The sequence below is a fragment of the Zalophus californianus genome, chromosome 9, assembly GCF_009762305.2.
Source record: "Zalophus californianus isolate mZalCal1 chromosome 9, mZalCal1.pri.v2, whole genome shotgun sequence".
Taxonomy (NCBI): domain Eukaryota; kingdom Metazoa; phylum Chordata; class Mammalia; order Carnivora; family Otariidae; genus Zalophus; species Zalophus californianus.
In genome coordinates, this window is record NC_045603.1 from 26,731,930 (window position 1) to 26,752,819 (window position 20,890).

Sequence of the window (20,890 nt, forward strand, 5' to 3'; positions counted from 1 at the left end):
AAGTGTCCCCCACAAAGGCAGTTAAACCCAAAGGTCAACTTTTAGTCTCTAACCACAAAGGTGTCAATTTAATAGAATGTTTTCCAACTTCAAAATTCCAAAGATCCAATCTATGCTAGGAACCCTCATTTCATATACATTTTGCAGTAGCTGAATACAAATTTGTTAAAACTTGTATTTTTTTAACTTATTATATTATGCATATATCTTCTCATTATTTAATATTTTTCTACTCTGTGATTTCTGTAGACCATCTAAAGTTTCATTGTGTGGTATATCAGCCAGAATAGGCTGGGTTAAGCTGCAGTAATAAACACTCCACACATCTCAGTGACTTAAAACCATGATTTTTTATTTCTTGCTCCGCTCTATGTGTCAGCTAGGAGCTCTGTTCCATCTTGTGCTCACAACAGGATCTGGGCAAAAGGAAAAATGACCATAGAAAATTATCCACTGGTCCTTAAAGTTTCTGTTTGGAAGTGACATGTTACTTGCTTTTACATTTTCTTAGTGCTTTAGCTAGCACTAGCTAGCTTTAGCTAGTCACTTGGCCTCCCTAACATAAAGTGGGCAAAGAGATGTAATCCTACCATGTGTCCAAAAAGAGAACTGGAAACACTTTGCAGATAGCACCAACGATTACCATACATGGATGTAGTGTTAATAACCAATACCCTATATTTTGGATACTTGTTTTTTTCCAAATTTTATAAAAGTTGAATGACTTTTTAGATGCATATTTCTAAAAGATGTCCAAAGACTCCCAATTTCAGGTGGAAATGTAGGTAAACACAGTCATTTATACTGACTTGGTGCAAATCATAGACAAATTACAGGCCCCAAGCAGTGACATGGGTTTGCCTCTTGGCCTCTGGCATTGCTCTAGATAGCAACAATTCGAAGTCGGCAATAAAAGAGTCATAATATTCAAGTCTGCTTCCTTGATTGCCTAAGAACAGTTTCTCTATTGTCTTTTTAAAGTTAATGATGAATCTTCTACCCCTTTGTATGGGAAGATCTCCAGTGTCATCAGATCCAGCTAAACCATCACCAGTTTGCAAATTATCCATCAGCCACTGCCCCTCCTGAATCTATGCAATGTTTTGGATGCCCACGGGAGCATGTGTGGCTTCCGGTGCTATTTAGCAGATGAACCCACGGGGAAACTTGCTCAGACACCCAGGTACATATTACCTCCAGCTGTGGGCGAGCCCATCTACAATCTCATCATACTCTCCCTAGCCAGTGACATTAAACTTAATGAAACCACTAATGGGCTAATGGGCCAATCTCCAGCCAATCTCCTTGAGCAGCAGGCTGCTATCCAAGGTAAATCAAAATACCTAGGGAGGTATTAATACAAAACATCATGGCAAAATCGCATGCAAGGACAGCTGTTGCGCAGAACCAGTTTTGCAACCAGTGTCCGTGTAGATACTGGCCGGACAGGCTCAGTTGGTGGCTGTTCTGGCTCAGTTATCTTGTCATGACTGCCAGATGAAAGACAACACAGCACTACTTTGCATGTTTTGTGAAAAGTGCAGATCACATTCAAACTGCTGCTGCCTCACTGAAATATCCATCCTACCGTTCTGTGCATACAAATGTACCTTCAATTACTTTTGTTGTATTTGTGTATCACTAAAGGCCACTTTACCCCAATGGCATTCCATGGGTACTAATGTGTGTAAGTGGGAGGAGGTGGGGGAAAGAAAGAAGATTTTCAAGTACATTTCAGAAATACCTGAGAAAACAAAGATAAATGGGCTTCTTTACTGTAAGACTTCGCAGTGCCTTTAATATGTGAACGTGATTGTAAATCTTCTTCGAGAGGTACCTAATGTTTGTCAACATAAATAACCACCATACATTAAAAAACAACAACACCAGCAAAATATCATTACCATAGAAGGAAATCTTCTGCTTCTTTCCTGACTTGCACACTCTATGCAAATTTCTTACAAAGTATATTGAGCATCTCTCCGTTAATGTAATATTCACCTCATGGTCCTTCCTAGACAGACCCATCTGTCCAGAGGGTGGAAGACGCAGAGTACCTGAAACGGATGATGGCATTAGATGGGGCTGTGGCTTTCTTAATATAAATTTGGATTAAATTTAAATTTAATTCAAATTATAAATGATGGAAAGAAAGGGAGAGAAGAAGAAAAGAGAAGATCCTATAAGGGTAGAGGGAGCCCAGAATAGTTTGTGGGGGGAGTTGAATATAAGAAATGGGGAAAGTAGAGTCTTAGGGAAACCTCGAGATACATGGCAAAAAAACAATTTTAGAAGGAGAAGAAGGAGGAAAAGAAATACTTAAGAAATGATGTTGTGAATCATGAACTGGATCTCTTTTAGCATTCTTTGAGAAAAGCAAGAAAGGGAAAGATAGTGATCACACCTGGTTATTGGACTGCGTTTCTTTGAATGTTTACCATGTTGAGACTGGCTCCCTGAATCCCGGGATTTTTTTCAGGTTATAACACAACATCTCAGGGGCGCCTGGGTGGCTCAGTCGTTAAGCGTCTGCCTCTGGCTCAGGTCATGGTCCCAGGGTCCTGGGATCGAGCCCCACGTCAGGCTCCCTGTTCGGCGGGAAGCCTGCTTCTCCCTCTCCCTCTCCCCCTCCCCCTGCTTGTGTTCCCTCTCTCGCTGTGTCTCTCTCTGTCAAATAAATAAATAAAATCTTAAAAAACAAACAAACAAACAAACAAAAAACACAGCATCTCCACACCAGTATTCCACAAAATATCTTTAAAGAATTGCTGAGTAACACTGCTTTTCAAGCCTACACAACCAGGACTAGCGATAGGGAATTAAACAGAATATTTCTTGCTTTTGGCCCAAGGGCCTTTGAAGATTCATAGAACAAGGATTAGAAACAATGGCATATTTTTTATTGTAAAGATTGAAACAAAACTAAGAATGAATTTTTGAGCTTGAGACAAGGTTACATCTTAGAAATTAATCTCATAAAAGAAAATATCAGAGCAATACTTTCCCACCTAATTTTAATTGTTGCTTTGATTAAAACACAAATTTGTCGGCTCATATAAAACCTTTAATAACTCCACTTGGAATTTACATCAAGCCTAAGCCATCTGTTTGGCTAACTAAGGATATTAGTTGTGTTAACACATCATACTATCTCATCAGACTGTTAGGATTCAATGAATTAATACATGTGAAACACTTAGAACAGAGTCTATCATGTAGTTAGGGCTCCATACATTTAGTTGTCATTTTTATTACCAAAAGTCATCACTTTAAAACATTTTTTCTTGCATTTTTTTGCAACATCTCTGATGTTGGGAATGGGTGCCACAAGTGATTGGTAGCATTTTTTTTCTTCCTTAGTGGTACATAAGAGTGTTTCTGAGAATTGATGGCACCTTTGATTGCATAAAATATATGATTATTATTTCCCTTTCTCCATTATTTTTGGATACTTTGCTGTGTTTTTCTCTTCCACGGGGTTTGTCTTTCTTTTCATATCCTGATAGTCAAACATATATCTCATGTATTGTAAGAAAACAAAGTACCACCAACCCCCACCCCCACCCCGACAAGATTTGTCAGGGTGAAAGATATTTGTGAATAAGCAAGGTTTCAGGTGATATATTGCCCATTTATTATACTTTTGGAAATATTTGATAAAGGATTTGAAATAAACAACAAGTTAATCAGAAGAGAAACTTTAGGGCACGGCTGATCCAGAAGAGAAGATTTGGTGTAATGAACCTTGTAAAATACATAGACGTTTTATTAACCAACACCCAAGTCATCAGTTTGCTGGGTTTACTAATAATCTCCATTCCCTTGAATATCTGTTGTAGAAACTTTAGGTACCTGGATCTGTATCCGTTAGGGGTCTTTGGTTACAAACAGCAGAAACCAACTCTTGCCAACCTAAACAAAAAGGGAGATTTGGGAAGGATATGGAATAGCAGAAAGAATAGACTCAGAGAACCAAATTCAGAATAGCTGGAGAACCACGCTTGGCACCAGAGCAACCTTAGAGATCTTACGGTGTCAAGAACACATGGCTTTCTTTCCTGGGAGCTACTGCTGGACAAATTTAGTCTACTGATCTACCCTTTTTCCAGCTGTTTGTCATCCTGGCCAAAAACAAACGTGTGGGGAAGGAGCCCATGAACGGCATGGGTCATGTGCCCATTCCTTAGTTGAGAGAGAGCAAGACACCTTGACTATAGTCTTACCAAGCTGTCTCCAATGGGAAGGAATCAGGTACTATTATCAGGGGAATATGCAATAGGTGCTGGCCTGCCAAAACCCAACAAAATCCACTACCATTTTTTTAAAGATGTATTTATTTATTTTAGAGAGAGGGAGAGAGCAGGAGATGCGGCAAAAGGAGAGGGAGAGAGAGAAAGACTCCTCAAGCAGACTCCCTACTGAGCATGAAGCCCAATGTGGGGCTCAATCCCAGGACCCTGAGATCATGAGCTGAGCCGAAATCAAGAGCTGGCTGCTTAACTGATTGAGCCACCCAGGTGCCCCTGTCACTATCAGTTTGAATGACAACAACCAGCAGTTGGTCACTCTAGCGTGCGAAATTCCACAATCAGTATGAAAATCCATTGCAAACTGGAAAGAACCATAAGCATCCCTTACAGTCCTTATATTCCAGAGGACACTGTAGCACTGTAAGTAAAGGAGGACTGGAGGGTAGCGTGGCGGGGCAAACACCATCCAGCCTAACCTACTGTCAACGTTCATACCCCACATGGAGCACCATTCGGGTGAAATTGCAGGCCACAAGGAAAAGCACTTCCCAAGGGCACCCCCAGATTCCGCCTTGTCCTCGACACATCTACCCAGCTATGAGTGCTACGTGAACATACAGGTCAACCCATTAGCTCATGTTCAAACTACTCAAATTTGTCTTAATGCACAAGATTAATTATAGCTAGTGGCTTGACTTCTACATCAGATGAGTCATCATGGACATGCAAACAATCTTCGCTATCCCCAGGGTTGCGTGAGTCAACTTGCTCTCATTAACGTAGGTGAATGCTAGCTGGCCTTGTTTTCATCACCTGGCTCTTTGGTGTTCTATTTGGCTCCCAGGGGCCACTTTTTCCTTCTTGACTCACCTTCGTCTCCTTGCCTCGGCTTTTGCAGTCCTACTGATTACACAAACAAATGCCTACTCAGGGGGGGGCACGTGTTCCTGTCATGGAGGAAAACAAAGCAAAGGAGAATTGCCGAGCCTGTCACCTGCTTTCTTGGCAGGAACCAGACATTCATTTTTGCAAAGGCAGCTGCAGCGAGGAGCCTGTCTGTCCCTCAGGCTTGGCAGGAGCAGAGGGGCAACAGAGGCTTCATGGGGATCTAATGCGCCAAAGTCCCTGGGGTGGAGTCCTTCTTGTTTCCATCTGGCACTTTTTTTCAAGGTCTGCTTTATTACTAGAGCATGTATTGAGAGCTACCTTTGGATTAAATACAATACTAAAGACGGCTAGAGAGATACCAATAATTTAGAAGTTGCCAAATCCATATTTTTGTGTAAAACGGGGAAAGGAGACCAAGAGAAACTGTAGATAGTTCTCATTCAACATAGCGTTTCAACAGAGGATCGGACAGCATGATTTTGATTTATGTTTTTGCTTATTTATGCATTAATGCAGATTACATGCACGGTTCTGTTAATGGCTGGTCATGCACAGAGGCAGGTCTGATAATTCAAAGAAGCATTTCCACAAGCTTACTTCTGAATCATTTGTCCCAATTTGCACCCTGCAACCCGACTTGCTTCCTATCCTCTGGCTCCTGAGCTCTGGCTCTTCCATTCGTGACCTTGCCTTGCTCCTTAGATCTCACACCTGGTACCAGTTTTTTAATTATAGCCTTCTACTGCCTTGTTTTTTTCTGCTACCTTTTCTGGTGAGAGTCAGATTTTCCTTCTGGCCTCATTTCCGTCATCCATCAGCTCAGCCTTCAGCACCTTCAACATCCCCTCTTTGACCTGAGAATGCCTATAAACAGTATCTGCCTCAACTCCGTAAGCAGAACCCAGGCATTTAATGAAAAAACAAAAACAGAATGAGGAACTTCTGGTCTCTTTGAGGAAATCGGGTTTACATATATTGGACAGCAAGATTTTAGTGCACACAATAAATATTCAGAGATGGAGGACACTGAAAGCCCAACCTTTGGAAATAATTTTGTAGGCTAGGGGTGATAAATAAGATTTATCTCTCATGTAAGTTCCAATCAACTGGTAGCACCCACTGTGGAAAAGAATTCTACAGCTTCATCCAGGTTGAGCAGAACTGAGCATCTTGATTAGTGAGGTTGGCCTTGAACAAGGCAACACACATTTGCTATCCCTGCTGTGATAAATGACCTGCCACTTAAAAATTTTAAAGTCGAAGAGTTTTTAAAAAATGAAATCAGTGTTTTAAGGAGATTAATTTGGCTCTGTATAGAATGGATTAGAGGAAGATAGGGTGTTTTCAGAGAAACAAGTTAAAGGACTCTTGTAGTTTGGTCAAGAATTGACAAAATGGCAAAACACAGCTCCCCCAAGGGGACGAACAAATGTTATAAACTGGCAGACCACTGTCCTCTGGGAGGGAGGGGGGCTGAGCCAGGGTCATGGGGAATTGGCTGGGTGTGGGCAGAAGGTCACAGCGGCAGAGTCAGTGATTTCTTATCCCTTCCTGGGGAGGCACCACCAGGTCAGAATTGTCCCAATAGGCACCTGTATGGAGGGCAAAGGAAAACAATGTCCCGTGTCATTTGCCAGTGGAGAGGGTTTGCCTATAATCTTTCCTGACCATCAGTCAGCAGATGAGAGGTTATCAGTTTGGACCTCTGGATGCGGCAGATGAGAAGAAAACCAAGGACTGGTGAGAGTCTGTATTTGGATGAATATAGAATAGAAATAGAAAATAGAAAGAAATGGATAAAAAATATCTTAAGACGTAAAATAGAATTGATTCAAATGTAAAATGAATGGCACTTTGTGAGTGGCGGTGAAGGAAATAGAAAAAGTAGAAGTGACTCCCTAGTTTCCAATCTGAGAGAATGGAGGGGTCCTTAAGGGCTATAGAAAGGGAGCTGTGCTGGAGTATGGCAGAGACTGCTCAATCCGCCCCAGTGTCTGTCTGCTCTTCTCCCACAGAGCTAGAGCTGCACAGCTTCAGCTGGGTATGTTACAGCTATTGGAAAAACTACATTTTCAAGCCCCCTTTGCTGCTGGATGCCCAAGTCTACGAGTCCTTGCCAGTGGGATATAAATAGAAATGACATCTGTAAATTCAGGGTTGTACTTTTAAAAAGAAGCAATGTACCTTCCTCCTCCTTTTTTTCTCCTTCCTGCTGCCTGGATGGCATCTGAGTTGATGCGATGAGCCATCTGAACCAAATGCGCCAGGGCAACTCTCCAGAGATGAAACAGTAGCATGATGGAAGGATTCGGGTCCTAGATGCTGCCACATGAGCCCAGGACTGCTAACACTTGGGCTGTTACAGGGGTGTGGGGCTGGGGGGAAATCTATCTTTTCTAATTTGCTATGATTCGGGGTCTTTGTAACGACATCTGCACCAATAAACTAAGTTCTAATAGGAGTGACTTCCATAAGGAATGTGTTAAAAAGCACTTGCCAGATAATCAGGCATTTTGCAATGGGATGACCGAACTGCTCGGTGTCATCTTCCCAAAGATCAGAAAAACAGAGGAGATGCCAGCAAACTAGAGACAACCAAAGATCAGAAAAATAGAGGAGATGCCAGCAAACTAGAGACAACCAAAGGTAGGGAACAATGTTTTTTAAAAGAGGAAGCAGGTGGGTTTTGCAATGAGAGCCTAGTGAGCGTGGAGCTGATCCAGGCCAGGTTCTAGAACAGGAAGATCCGTGCCCATTTGGAACAGGAGAAGATGAACCACAAGAACCAACAAAAGCTCATGAAGGACAAATACCAATTCCTGTCAATGCTTTACATGAACTACCTCACTTGACCCTCACGATAATCTTATCAACTATTTACTATTATTATTTCCACTTTACAGATGAGGAAACAGAAGCCCAGAGGGTCTGAATTACTTGCCCAAGGTCACTGGCTATGAGTAGTGAAGCCAAGAGCCAAATCCAGGCTGTCTGATGCTAGAACCTGAGTTCTGCGGATACCAGACAGGCTCCTTACAGTGGGCACAGGCGTCTCCCTCTTGGAGCACAGAGCCCAGCAGGAGAGACTCCTGGTCATCTGAACACAGACAGACACTGTAGGGGAAATTACAAGGTGCTGTGGACACACAGCAGGGCCAAGGGAAGTCTGCTAAGAAGAAGTGATGTACGAGTGACATTTCCCAAAAAGAGCTGATTGAGCCAGAAGCACAGTGTTCTCCAGACAGAAGACACAGCAGACACCTGTGACAGAGGAGAGAGCCTGGCTTCTTACATAAATCCAAGTGTTCTAGTACGACTGCAGGATAGAGGGCATCTGAGAAATAAGGCTGGCAAGGTAGATGAGCCATACTATAAAGGCCTTGTATGTGCATACAGACAGTTTGGACTTTTGCATGAAAGTAGTGAGAGCCATTGAAGGATTTTTTTTTTTTTTTAAGAGAGGGAGAGAGGTGGGGGAGGGGCAGGGAGAGAGGGAGAGACAGAATCTTAAGCAGGTGCATGCCCTGCGTAGAGTCTAACATGGGACTTGATCTCACAATCCCCAGATCATGACCTGAGCTGAAATCAAGAGTTGGACGCTCAACTGACTGAGCCACCCAGGCGCCCTGAGCCATTGAAGGATTTTAAGCAGGAAATGATATGATCAGATTTATGCATTAGAGAGAGCATTCCATTTGTTATGTAGAAAATGGATGCAGCGGCCCCCTTCCTCCTTCCTAACAGAATTCGCAGCTTGTTCTGAGTGGTCATGTACATCAGGGGCTTCTCCTGGCGGGTTTCAAGAAAGGTCTCCTCATGCCTAACTGAAGGACAAGAGAAGAGATAGCCTCTTCTATCTCGGGACATTTTGGGGACTAGCTATGACATCAGAAATGGATCCGGTTATCAACTTACTAGGCAAGAGGATGAAGCTACCACATGGGGGAGTTTGAGGCTAAGAGATGCACAGGGAAGTGGCATCAGAGCACTTGAATCTGCCAGGTTGGGGCTCCCTTTGCCATTGCTGTTCCGGAGAAGCCTAGAGAGAAGGCTTGCGGCCGCCACACAAAAGCTCACTGCTGTCTGTTGGCCGGAGATGGCCCTCTTGCCCTTCCAGATCCATTCTCCATCTTTTTCCTCCGGGCTACAGGATGCATGAAGCTGATTTCTCGGGGCTGCATCAACAGGCTTACCCTCCCTGCCGCTGTCCTCCACTGAGTTGGAACGGTGGGAGCACCAGCAAGGGATCAGAGGGAGCAGAGTATTGCTCTGCTGAGGCAAGAGTATTGCTTCCTTTAGCGCCTCTGGTTGGCGGCCTTGCAGAGGCGGCCTCCCTTGGGCAGTTTCCAGCTCCAAGAAGGCAGACCTCTCTCCACAGTCTCCTCGTTCTCTGAGATCTAGTAACAGCTCCCCTTCTTCCTCCTTCGGGCCTAAGATGGGGAATAGTGCGTCACTAGCCCTGAGCAACTTTACATTCCCCCCCTTGTGGTTTCTCTATACCCTTTGGAAATAAATCCTTTATTAAACTCTATTTAGAGTATCCTGGTATGAGCGTATCATCACTTTCCTACCAGGATCCTGACTGTGTCCATTCCACACTGTGTTCATTGACGGCACTGGAGAAACAGATGCCAAGACAAAACTCTTATGTGTCGGAGCATGATGAAAATCTGACCCCGAGTGAAAAAGGGGAAAGAAGTTTGGAAGGAAGCATGCTAGGCAGCCATGCAATCTAAAGAAGGTTTGGCAAGGCTGCCGGGGAGTTCTCAAGCCGAAGTCAGCCCTCAGAGGAGTCCCCTGTCTCCCAGGAAGGGGCCTGCCTCAGTATTCCCACTGTGCTTAGTCACTGGTGGGGAGCAGCCCACAGGAACTGTGGTCTCTGTGTAAATACCACATGGATTTGAGAGCAAAGCTGCCTCCCTGTGGTTGGAGGTCTGTGAGGCACATTCTTGCGGCCATCACACTCATCCTGTGAACATTTTTAGCACCACCTTAAGGCTTGTGTGTTCCTCCCACTGTCCATGACCAAGACTCTATTTTTACCTTGCTGTATCTATTTCCCCCTCAAAAAGGGTGTGTTAAAGTTCAAAATGTGCTTTCTTAGCCAAATAGCGATGCCAGGGTACCCCACCATGAAAAGGCTGTCTGGCTGTCTCCCAAATGGCCTTAGAGGGTGTCATTTATTACCCTACAAACATAATCATCCGCAGACAGATAATGAGTCTGGTAAACTCAAAACTTGATTTTGTCAGCACATCATATAGTTAATCTTCCAGGGCAAGCTCATGCTAATCCTGTTCAAGAGGCTGACATAAAACATCAGAATGCCAAGTTATTCACTTTTCACAAGTCACCTTTTAGAAGGACCAAGACTATCTGTGGTCTCTAGGATCAATAGATCACTTCCCTACAGAAGCTAGATAATCATTGAGAGATTGCTTGTTGAATGTGACACCAGCTCAGGGGCAATTAAATAAGCCAAAGGTTTACAGCAGCCAGGCAAGCTAGCCTGGTGCATCATTCACTTCCCACAGGGATGGTATTACAGACAGGATGTGAAGACTCAAAACACAATGGTTAGATACATCTACCATTAGAAATATTACTGCATGCTCAAAATCATTGGCTAAGGCTCCTTCTCCGCAGGATAGTGTTTGAACACCACTAAAATTTATCTCTGTATCTTTTGTCTCTGTCTCCATGCTTGACCATCACAACCACTGCTTCCCTTTACACCAGCCCAGTTCCAGCTCCGAGCCATCCCAACAGCCTTGGAAACCATTGTGTCTTTTTCCATTGACTTTTTACATGTAACTCAAAATACATTGGTGTTAGAGTTCAGCACTCAGAAGGTAGGCCCATTTCTCCCATTTCCAAATTTTGGGAGGCCCATAGTCAAATATTAACAAAGCTTCTTTCTCCTGTTAGTGCCCTGAGCTAGAAAAATGAGCCTCAGGTATATTCCTTGGTCCATCTGGTTTTCATCTCTGGCAGAAGGCAGCCTCCAACTGTCTCCTTGCCCTGCTAATGGAGTCCCAGTGGTTCCTTTTTTCCAGAGATGTGGCTGGGAAGAACCATCGGGAAACCCTTCCCCTCTCTGATTCCCACCTGTTTGAAGGGGTAATGTGGTTGGCCACATCCAACAATATAGCCAAGTAATTTCTGCAACCAAACTTCTGCCTTTTAGGAGACTGCCCAGCCCTCCTGGCAAGGAGAAATCCCTTCCCCCAATTTGGAAGATGGTCCCAGCCATGATGTCATCCTCTCTGAGACATATACAGATAGTAGAAACATGCTTTTTGTTTTTCCTCTGATCAGACAGGCCTCAGCCTTAGCCCACGTTGCTCTTAATCCATTTCACAAGATTGTATTAATAATGTGCATCTCATTCTCCCACTCCCCTTTTGAGAAGGCAGTAAAATGAGCCTGTGCCCCATGTCCCAACATGATCTTTGTCTGTCTGTTACACTAGTCACTGGAGGGGCATCTCCCAGGCCCCCTTTCTCTGCTCCTCAGACTCAGAACCAGAAGACAAAGCCACAAGACTCATTTGTTTTCTGTCAAATGTGGGTGAGCAGGGATAAAGTTCTAAGAGTCAGGAAACCCAATTTTTAGGCTGGTTTTGTTGTGGACGAACTCAGCGGCCTAGAACAAAACACTTAATCCTTCTAGAATGCAGTTGCCTCCTCCTGTTCAAATGGTAATGGTGACATTTGACCAACTCACCTCCAAGAGCTCTTCAGAGATAAAATATGATAGTGGATGTAAAAGTACAGTAGGAGATATCAAAGATAAGGCAAAGGACTACTTTTGATGTAGGTGACTTTTTTTCAAAAGTCTGCAACCTTTAGGTGTGTTGTGTTTAACCTAAGATGTGGTCTTCAGCAGATCTGAGCAAACTGTTCAAAACAGATAGTCCCATTAATGAACTCCCTGAGTCCCCCCCCCCCCCCCCCCGCCAGCTTCACACAGTGCACCAGTATTTTAAGGGTTTTGGGACTTCATTAGTTTGGGTCATCCAAGCCCCTAATATCTTCTGAGAAGCATAGGACTTGACTGAGAAACACTTTATCACAACACAAAGGGGTGAGAAGTCTATTAGTTAGCCAGGGATAGAAACCCATCTCTAAATGCCCTGGTGAAGTGATAGGAATTTATTGGAGGTAGATAGATTCTCATAACTGTGGAAAGGTTAGAAGTGCAGCCTGACCTTGGGAACAACTGAATTGGGGACTTGAGCTCTGCTGGTAAACTTTTTCTCCATCTCTAATCTGCCACTCTACATCTCATTCTCTTAATAGGATTTCTTTGAAGAGGTGCACAACATGGCCACTTGGAGGTGCCAAGCCTCATATCTCATACCTTTACCTCCAAAATGGAGCCAATGGTCTTCCCTTAGTTTCCAGCTTGAAAAGTTCTGGGGAACAATTCTGATTGGTCTGGTTTGGCTCAGATGGCTACTCCTAGACCAATCAACCAAGACCAGAGGGACAAATGATCACAACTGGCTAAATTGAGTTAGGTCCCACCTTGAACCAATGGCTAGAAGTCTATCTAAGGGCACCTCATGGTAGGAGTCAGGGTCACTGGTCCAGATATGGCCACGGGGGGACAACTCTGTGATTTAGGGTCATCCTCAGAAAAGGTGGCATCATTGGAAGGTGTTCAGTCAATCTAATTGCAGGGCATGAAGGGGAGTAAATGCCTTCATGTTTGAACTTTTTATCTAAATGAGAGTCATACTTGACCAAGAAACACAGAGACTGAATGCTGATTACATTTGGCCATGCCATACTCAGAAGGGGTAAAAACTCTTGGGGCCTTGTCTAGTTCTTTTTTTTTTTTTTAATAATTTTTTATTGTTATGTTAATCACCATACATTACATCATTAGTTTTTGATGTAGTCTTCCATGATTCATTGTTTGTGCATAACACCCAGTGCTCCACGCAGAACGTGCCCTCTTTAATACCCATCACCAGGCTGACCCATCCCCCCACCCCCCTCCCCTCTAGAACCCTCAGTTTGTTTCTCAGAGTCCATCGCCTCTAATGGTTCATCTCCCCCTCCTCCAACTAGGCCTTGTCTAGTTCTATTAGATCAGTGTAGACTCAATGGCTGGATACTCATGTCAGTGCAACAGAGAGAGAGGGGCGGGGGGACAAAACTCTGCTCAGATATTTGTATTTCTCTAAGGATTTTGGCTTCACGGTGATAGAGATGTTCTCATCCTTTCTCCTCCCACTCTGAGCCTCTTAAAGGATAGTTCAAACCACCAGCTTTGTATTAATTCATGTCCATGACAACAAATTACTACTCTTCTTCTTTCCCTTCCTTTATCACTTATACTTGATATGGCAGGGGCAGCAAATGTCAATATATTTTCACACCAAGAATAAGAACTTATGTGAAGATGAAAATGTGCCTCATTAATGATTATCAAGTACTAGAAAAAAAGAAATATATACATGAAAAAGTTGATCTTTTCCCCCTAAGAAATACAAATTACATTTAATTCTTCCAAAAAAGCAGTAAAGCAAATATAATTCATTAAAAACACAATTAATTATAGGTCAAGTCCTTTGGAATTATAATTATTTTTCTTTAACCACAGAGTATCTTTTATCAAGAGTTTTTGTTACACGTACAGAGACTACACAGAGAATTTCACAGAAGACCTCAGTCAACCCAGAGTTATATGGAAGTTTTCCATTTTAGTCAAAGGCAAAAACATATGATTTTTTTATATGGAGGACTCCTAGAAACATCAACATAGTCTATATGATTAATCTCAGCAAAAAGAGTTACACCTAATGAAGTATCGATCACACATTCTGCAGGGCCAGGCTGCACATAAAGTTCAGACATGAGTGTGGCACTCTTCCCACTTAAGGGGACACACCAAGGAGCAAGCGTTTATCCAGCCCCAACCACATGCGCGACACTGTGCCAGTGTGAGGTCTCTACATTACCTGGGAGATTATGTGACGAATCACCCATATTCACCGGCCCACATCTGCCAGCATTTCAGAGAAAGGCTGCCCCACCAGCTGGAGCCTTGAAGTGAAGAAGATGACAATATAGTGGGACTTAGGACAAAACCACAGAGTTTTAGCAATCATTTATCATTCGAGCACAACCTAGCTTGTCCAGACTGACCAAAAATCTTGTCCTATCTTAATGACCTTACTGAGTAGTTACAAACATCTTCATTTTAGAAGCAAGAAAACTGAGACTCGGAGAAATTCATTACCTTGCCCGGTGACACACAACTAGTGAAAGGGAGAACCAGAACTGACAACTTGAATGCCAGGAGAATCCATAAAACTTTTTGAGTGGAGGTGATACACAAAAATATGTTTCAAGAATATTCATCTATTGATTAATCCATTAATCTATGAAATGTGGAGTAATTTACAAGAAGGGAAAATGGGAAGACCATGTAGGAGGTTAGGAAGCGGGGAGAATTTGCGAAAGAACTAGGTACACTTCCCCAGGCTGGCTGTCACACAGAAACCTAAAAGGCTGTGCCAAGAGAGGGTGAGGCATTGACTCTGGCCAGGTTCAAGTACAAAACAGGAAGAGAAGAATAAAAACTGGGAACCGACTCAGGAAATTGCCAGAGAGTTCTGGAGTCAGACAGGCCTGCATTAGAATCTTTGCTAAGCCCCATATTCTCCCTTGTAAAGTGGGGTAATCACAGCACATTCCTTTTCAGGCTGCTGGTGGATTAAATGAAAGGAGGCGGGTAAAATGCTTAGCCCAGAGCCTGTACATGTAAGGGCTCATTAAGCACTAGTTGTGACTGCTGTTATTTCTAAATTTACTTCTGGTATGGTCTGTGCCTTGCTTCTTGAGAATGAATTAGGCATTCCAGATGGCAACTTTGTCTAGGAATTTCTCACAGGTATAAGGAGGTTTGAACACTTTTGCAGAGCAATGCTCTTTACAGATGGTCTTAAAAGATCATTAAAACCTCTTTCCTCTATATTCCATGTCCTTTAAAGGAGAGAATTTCTTTAGGGAGATAAAATCTCTTCACAATCAACATTCGTGAGTAGAGAGGATGGGCAGGAGAGAAAATGGTAGTCAAGGGAGCTCCATGTTTTTCTTAGTACCAGAAGGAAGGAAGGAAGGGAGGAAGGGAAGGAGGGAGAGAGGGACGGACGATACACACTATATTAAATGCTTTCACATATCTCATTTATCCTTCACAATAATATATTTAATCCTCACAAAAATTTAGAAGGGTATCATCTTTCCCAATTAATAACTTTTTAAAATTATGTAAATGATCATTCAAATAAACATTCATTTAACGATTATTTGTCAAGAACCTGCTACTGTTGGCCAGGCAGGCGCTGGGCTAGGTTCCAGGCACACAGTGGCAACAAAGTATAGTCTCTTTCCCAAGGTACTTCTAGTCTTACTTAAAAACAAGTAAGCAACATGTAATTGCAACTTGGGATGCATTCTCTGATGGAAAGAAACGGTGCCTTGATAGGAGAATAAGATGGTGTAAATAGGATGTTTGAGGAAGGCCCGGAAGATGAAATGGACCTAATCATGCAAAGAACAGGACAAGGATGTGTATTAGGGTGGTGACGAGGGAGAGCCTTCTGGCTGAGAGCTGGCACATTCAAAGGTCCTGAGGCATGAAAGACATCTAACGCCTGAGCGGCACTGGAGGCTAGTATAGTTGTGACACAGTGAGTTAAGAGGCGAGTAGAAAGAGATGGTACAGCAGAGGCAAGCACCAGATCCCACAGAGCCTGGGGGGTCCTGGTAGGGAGTTTGAATTTTATTCAAACTCAATTAAATAGCAATGGAAGATTTTTTTGCAGGAGAGTGATCTTTTATTTATATTGTGTATAACATATGATTTAAATTTTTTTAAGTATGCTCTGGAGGCAGTGGGGAAGACAGAATTGGTGGAAAATAGGAGTGTAACGGGGGGAGACCTGTCAGAAGTGTTCCAGTGAATGATGATGGCGGCTCGGACACGGAAGGTAATGGTGGAGAGGGAGAGGACTGGATGAATTCCAAGTGCGCATACGAAGTTGACGTGGTTGGACTGGTGGAGAGGCTGGATGAAGGAGTTGAAAATCAAGGATGTGAGTTCTTCAACTGACAAGAAAGATGTGATGTTCATGTCTGCATCCCCAAAACTAGCGCAGTAGCCTAGAGATATAAAAGTGTCCAATAAACGGTGACCTTAACTAAACTGGATATGTTCCTATGAATCCCAGAGATATTTCTCAATCCTCACCCAAGTTCTTGTCATGACAATCTTCCTTTGTTTGATCCATCCCACAAACAAGCACCTCAGGCACCATCTCTGGATATATTTAATGGCCCCACTGTTTTAATGCCTGGAGCATTAAATACCACACAGTCAGTGGGACTTTGATGAAACAGAGAGTGGCTGGAGAAAGGCCACTGAATGATGAAGAATTTAAGTATCGTGTTTTGTGGTAACTAATTCCAAATGCTTAAAGGGCTTGTAGCAGCTTCTAATGTGAGCCTACCCACGCCTGGCTTCAGGCAATGAAGTTCTGCAACTCAGATTCAGCCCTCCGCATTCCCTCTGCCAGTCAGAGCCTGACCTGACTCCTAATTCTGGTCTGAATTCCACAACTAGGAGCTCCCCAGAACTTAGGAGGGCTACAAACGTAAAGACACATCTTTTTTCCCTATAGCTATTTGCTCTTCCCAATTTATGGGAGCTAGACTGATGCCACTTGTCTCCTTTTTGGTGGCGTCATCTACTCCTCTTGAAAGGATGATAAAATCTTTCTTTTCTTCTCTGGAGCCAAATGCTTACATTGCTGGGTAGAGACCTTTCTACCCAGATCAGGAAGATTAAATTCCAAGTTCTTTCTCCTTTTCTCTGAAGGGGAGGGTGGTAAATGATCCAGCTCCCACATAAGCTTTGAGATTCGTAATTTCAGAGTTCTTCTCCTGTGGTACAGACCTCCCCCCCACACACATGTGTGGGGTCCCCTGCCTCTTAACCTGTCATCCCAAGGGGGAAATGGGAAAAGGGGAACTGCCACCAAAATATGCCAGACTAAATAATCAATCTGCCTCTGCCTGGAAACCTCATTTTAACTGTAAAATTAAAATAAATATAGATATTAAAAATGTATCCGTGACTTCAGAGATTAGGTCATAAAAGTACTGAGGCTTCCTTCACTGTGTCTGTCTGTCTCTCTCATGTCACTCACTCTCCAGGAGAATCCGGCTGCCATACGGGAGGTGCTGTTTGGAGAGGTCCACATGGCAAAGAACTGAGGGCTCTTGCCATCAGCAATGTGAGGGAGCTTAGAAGTGGATTCCTCAGCCCCAGTCAAGGCTTCAGATGACTTAAGCCCAGCTGACGGCTTGACTGCAAACCAGAGAGAAACCTTGACCCAGAATCACCCACAAAGTTGCTTCTGAATTCCATTACACCAAAATAAATGATGTAATATATGGTGATTAACATAACAATAAAAAATTTTAAAAAAAGTTGCTTCTGAATTCCTCCTGACTTACAGAAACTGTGAGATAAAGTTCATTTTCTTAAGCCACTAAATTTGAGAATAATTTATTACATAGTGAAAGAGAACTAATACCATTAGCCAGAGTTGACTTCTGTCTAAGGAACTGTGATTATTCCAGTGGACAAGATACTTGGTATAGAACATTGCAAGTACTCAATATGTAGTAACAACTACTATTATAAGGTTAATTTTACTTTTTCTGTAACACTCCAGAGAGCAGACCTAGAATTAATGGGAGGAAGTTATAGGGAGGCAGAGTTAAATACAGTGAAAGAAAAAAAAATTCCAGTAATTAGAAGGGAGCAATTTTACCTAGCCAACTAATGAATTCTCCCAGCTTGAAAGGATTCAGGTAGAGGAGGGAATTATGGATGCTGTACCATAGCATAACCTCTTGCATTGGGAGGGAAGCTGAACTAACCAATCCTTGGGTACCCTTCCAGCTTAAGATTCTGTTGTCCTACAACTCAATGTGGCCTAGGGATGCCTGCTTAGTGTCATCATATTCAACTTCTCCCATTGCCTGGGGCAATCAGCCCAAGTATGATATCAACTGAGGAGGTCATTGAGGGAAAGGGAAATAGAACAGAGGGATTTATAAGAAATATACCAGAGCACCAAACCAGAATCTGATGTCTACCTGAAATGTGACAGTCCTGAGACAAGCTTCCAACAAGTAGGACGTTTAAAAAAATAATAATAATCTTCAGATAGAGAAGCAATGAAGCTGACCAAATAACAGGTTAACATGAAACTTACAGAGAAACTGAAAAAAAAAAAAAAAGAATCCTTTAAATAATACATAGTGTTTTGGCAAGCCAGTCCTTGCAGACAAATGGGAAGTGCAGCCAGGAGTCTCAGAATGGTACAGTCAGGGAATGACTAAAGCATGAGCCAGAACCTTGGCAGCTACTACAGTCAAATATCTCTAAATTGTGCAGAGGTTAAAGAAATGATGATGGCAAGATTTCATGAATGCAGCAATTAAAACTGAGACCAGATCAACCTAAATCTGGGCAGTGGTGTGAGCACACTTGACTCTCTCCGGAAAATAGGAAGATGCTGATTGCCAGCATATCTCTATCAAAACCCAAAAGACCATACAAAAGCTGAGCCAGCAGACTAGCAGTTGTCAGCAGAAGCCATTGGCTAGAACCAGGAGGGAATCATAACCCAATTCCACTGTTCAGATTACTGGGAGAGGAAATGCCTACTGTGTAATCCACAAAAAGATCAAAACAACTATTGTGGAGATTTAAAAAAATGGAACTCCTCAAATGGAAATGGAATGAGCATAAAGGACTAAGGTACGTAACCAATCCACCCTGGCATGTGTTTGCCTTCCCTTAGCTCCCCTAGAAGGTGCTCTGATCATTTTTTAGGAAACCAAATTCCTTTTATCCAAAATGTCTTATTGTGATCATAGTATGGTTATATAGACAGAGCTAGAATATTTAGGATTTATATAAAATTGGGAGTTTGTTCAATGTTGAAGAGGATGTTCTAAATAATACCCTTGCAGCTGAGACCCCTGGAGCCTCAGGATCCATTTGGGGCTTTTCCAGGGTGATGACTGGAGACTAGGTGTAGCAAGAGGCTGAGAGAACTTAAGAAGATAACATCGCCACATGAGACCTTCCCAACAGAGACAAACATCTCCAAAATGGGGCAAATATTACATTTTCATTCTTGAGAAGATCATCTCTACCCACAATGACCTCGGTACTTACTTTTGGAGGGAAAGTGATGAGGAGGGTGAGAAGAGGGCCGGATTGAGGAGAAAATTACGAAAAGACACCTAAATGTGGAGAGGAGGCTCCACCTATAAGAAGTGCTGTGAGAATTTCCACCTCTCACTTGAGTGTGTGACATCACAAGGCCTCCACGTCTATGTCATAAATCACATGTGCTGCACACCATATGGTATGGGGCTGTCCTGATGGAGCTAATTAATCTTTTTTTTTTTAAGATGTATTTATTTATTTGAGAGAGAGAGAGAGAGAGCAGGAGGAGGGGCAGAGGGAGGAGAGAGAATCTCCAGCAGACTCCCTGCTGAGCACAGAACCTGACTCGGGGCTCGATCTCATGACCCTGAGATCATGACCGGAGCCGAAATCAAGAGTCAATTGCTTAACTGACTGAGCCACCCAGCCACCCCTGGAACTAACTAAATCTTCTAAGACTCTACTGGTCAGGCTGTAGCCATCTTCTCTGTCTTACGGCAGGAAGACTATGACTCCTAAGGGGAAGGCCCTCTGTAATGTTAATAAAAAGACCCAGAACAAAAGAGATCAAAGACTCACAGCATCCTCAAGAAATGCAATTTTTCAATGAGAAGAAACTGCCCTACATTTTGGAAAAGAAAGGCTCCCATGAGTTCTGTGGGTTATAGAATCACACACATTTCGGTTGGAATCCTGTCTTCACTTTCTCTAGTATGTGACCCAAGCAAGGGACATAATTTTTGAGTCTCAGTCTCTGGCCCTACCAAACAAGGAAATATCATATTATTCCTAAGGCTGTAATGAGGATTAAATGAGTTAAAAGTACTTAACACAGTACTTTGAAAGCAGTCGAGGCTCATTAAGCAATAGCTACTATTGTTACAGGTACAATATAAAGGTACCTCCTTCAATCTCAGTGGGGAGATGAAGGGACAGCCCCCGTTACCCATCTCTACAATGGGAAGACTTACCGCACTGGTCCCACTGAGGGCTGTACCTCCAGGCTTGAAAAGTGGATACCAGCAATTTAAAGACTGGTATCTGAGGAACATTTTCTCCCACGCTTTATTACCTTTGTTTGAGGCTTTCATAATATCTAGATTCCTAGAATCCTGGTAGGGAAGAAAAACTAGTAAATAGCATTCTGCTTTATTATTGTGTGTAGGGTAATAATTTGCTACCTCAAGGGAAATTTCACAGTTATTGCTTCAAGTCAGCAACTTGTCATGGTAACAGTTTTGCAAAATGGTTAAGCCAACCAGCTTTGACTGGTTTCTGACCTTAATTAATTAGCTTGCCTATGTGCCATGTACTGTTCTAGATACCACTCACAGTCAGTTCTATAAATAAAAATAACACAGAGGATGGAGGCATACAGTGATAGCGAAGGGCAACAGAGTGTGGTTTTTAAGAGAGAGAGAGCCCTTGAGCAGGGGAGAGGGAGAGGGAGAGAGAGAGAATCTCAAGCAGTTTCCACAGTGGAC

The 20,890-nt window shown here is 42.9% G+C and overlaps 1 long non-coding RNA gene across 2 annotated transcripts; it reads right to left on the minus strand.

The window, feature by feature from the left end:
- Window positions 1–331: 331 nt before the first annotated feature.
- Window positions 332–19,511, minus strand: LOC113922887. Of its 2 annotated transcripts, none has more exons than XR_003520100.1 (4): window positions 19,413–19,511; window positions 14,110–14,194; window positions 2,002–2,057; window positions 332–416 (listed from the first exon to the last, which is right to left on the minus strand). It is a non-coding gene; the product is annotated as an uncharacterized LOC113922887 (long non-coding RNA). The 2 variants fall into 2 exon arrangements; XR_003520101.1 differs by having other exon boundaries at window positions 336–416; window positions 1,905–2,057.
- Window positions 19,512–20,890: the final 1,379 nt, after the last annotated feature.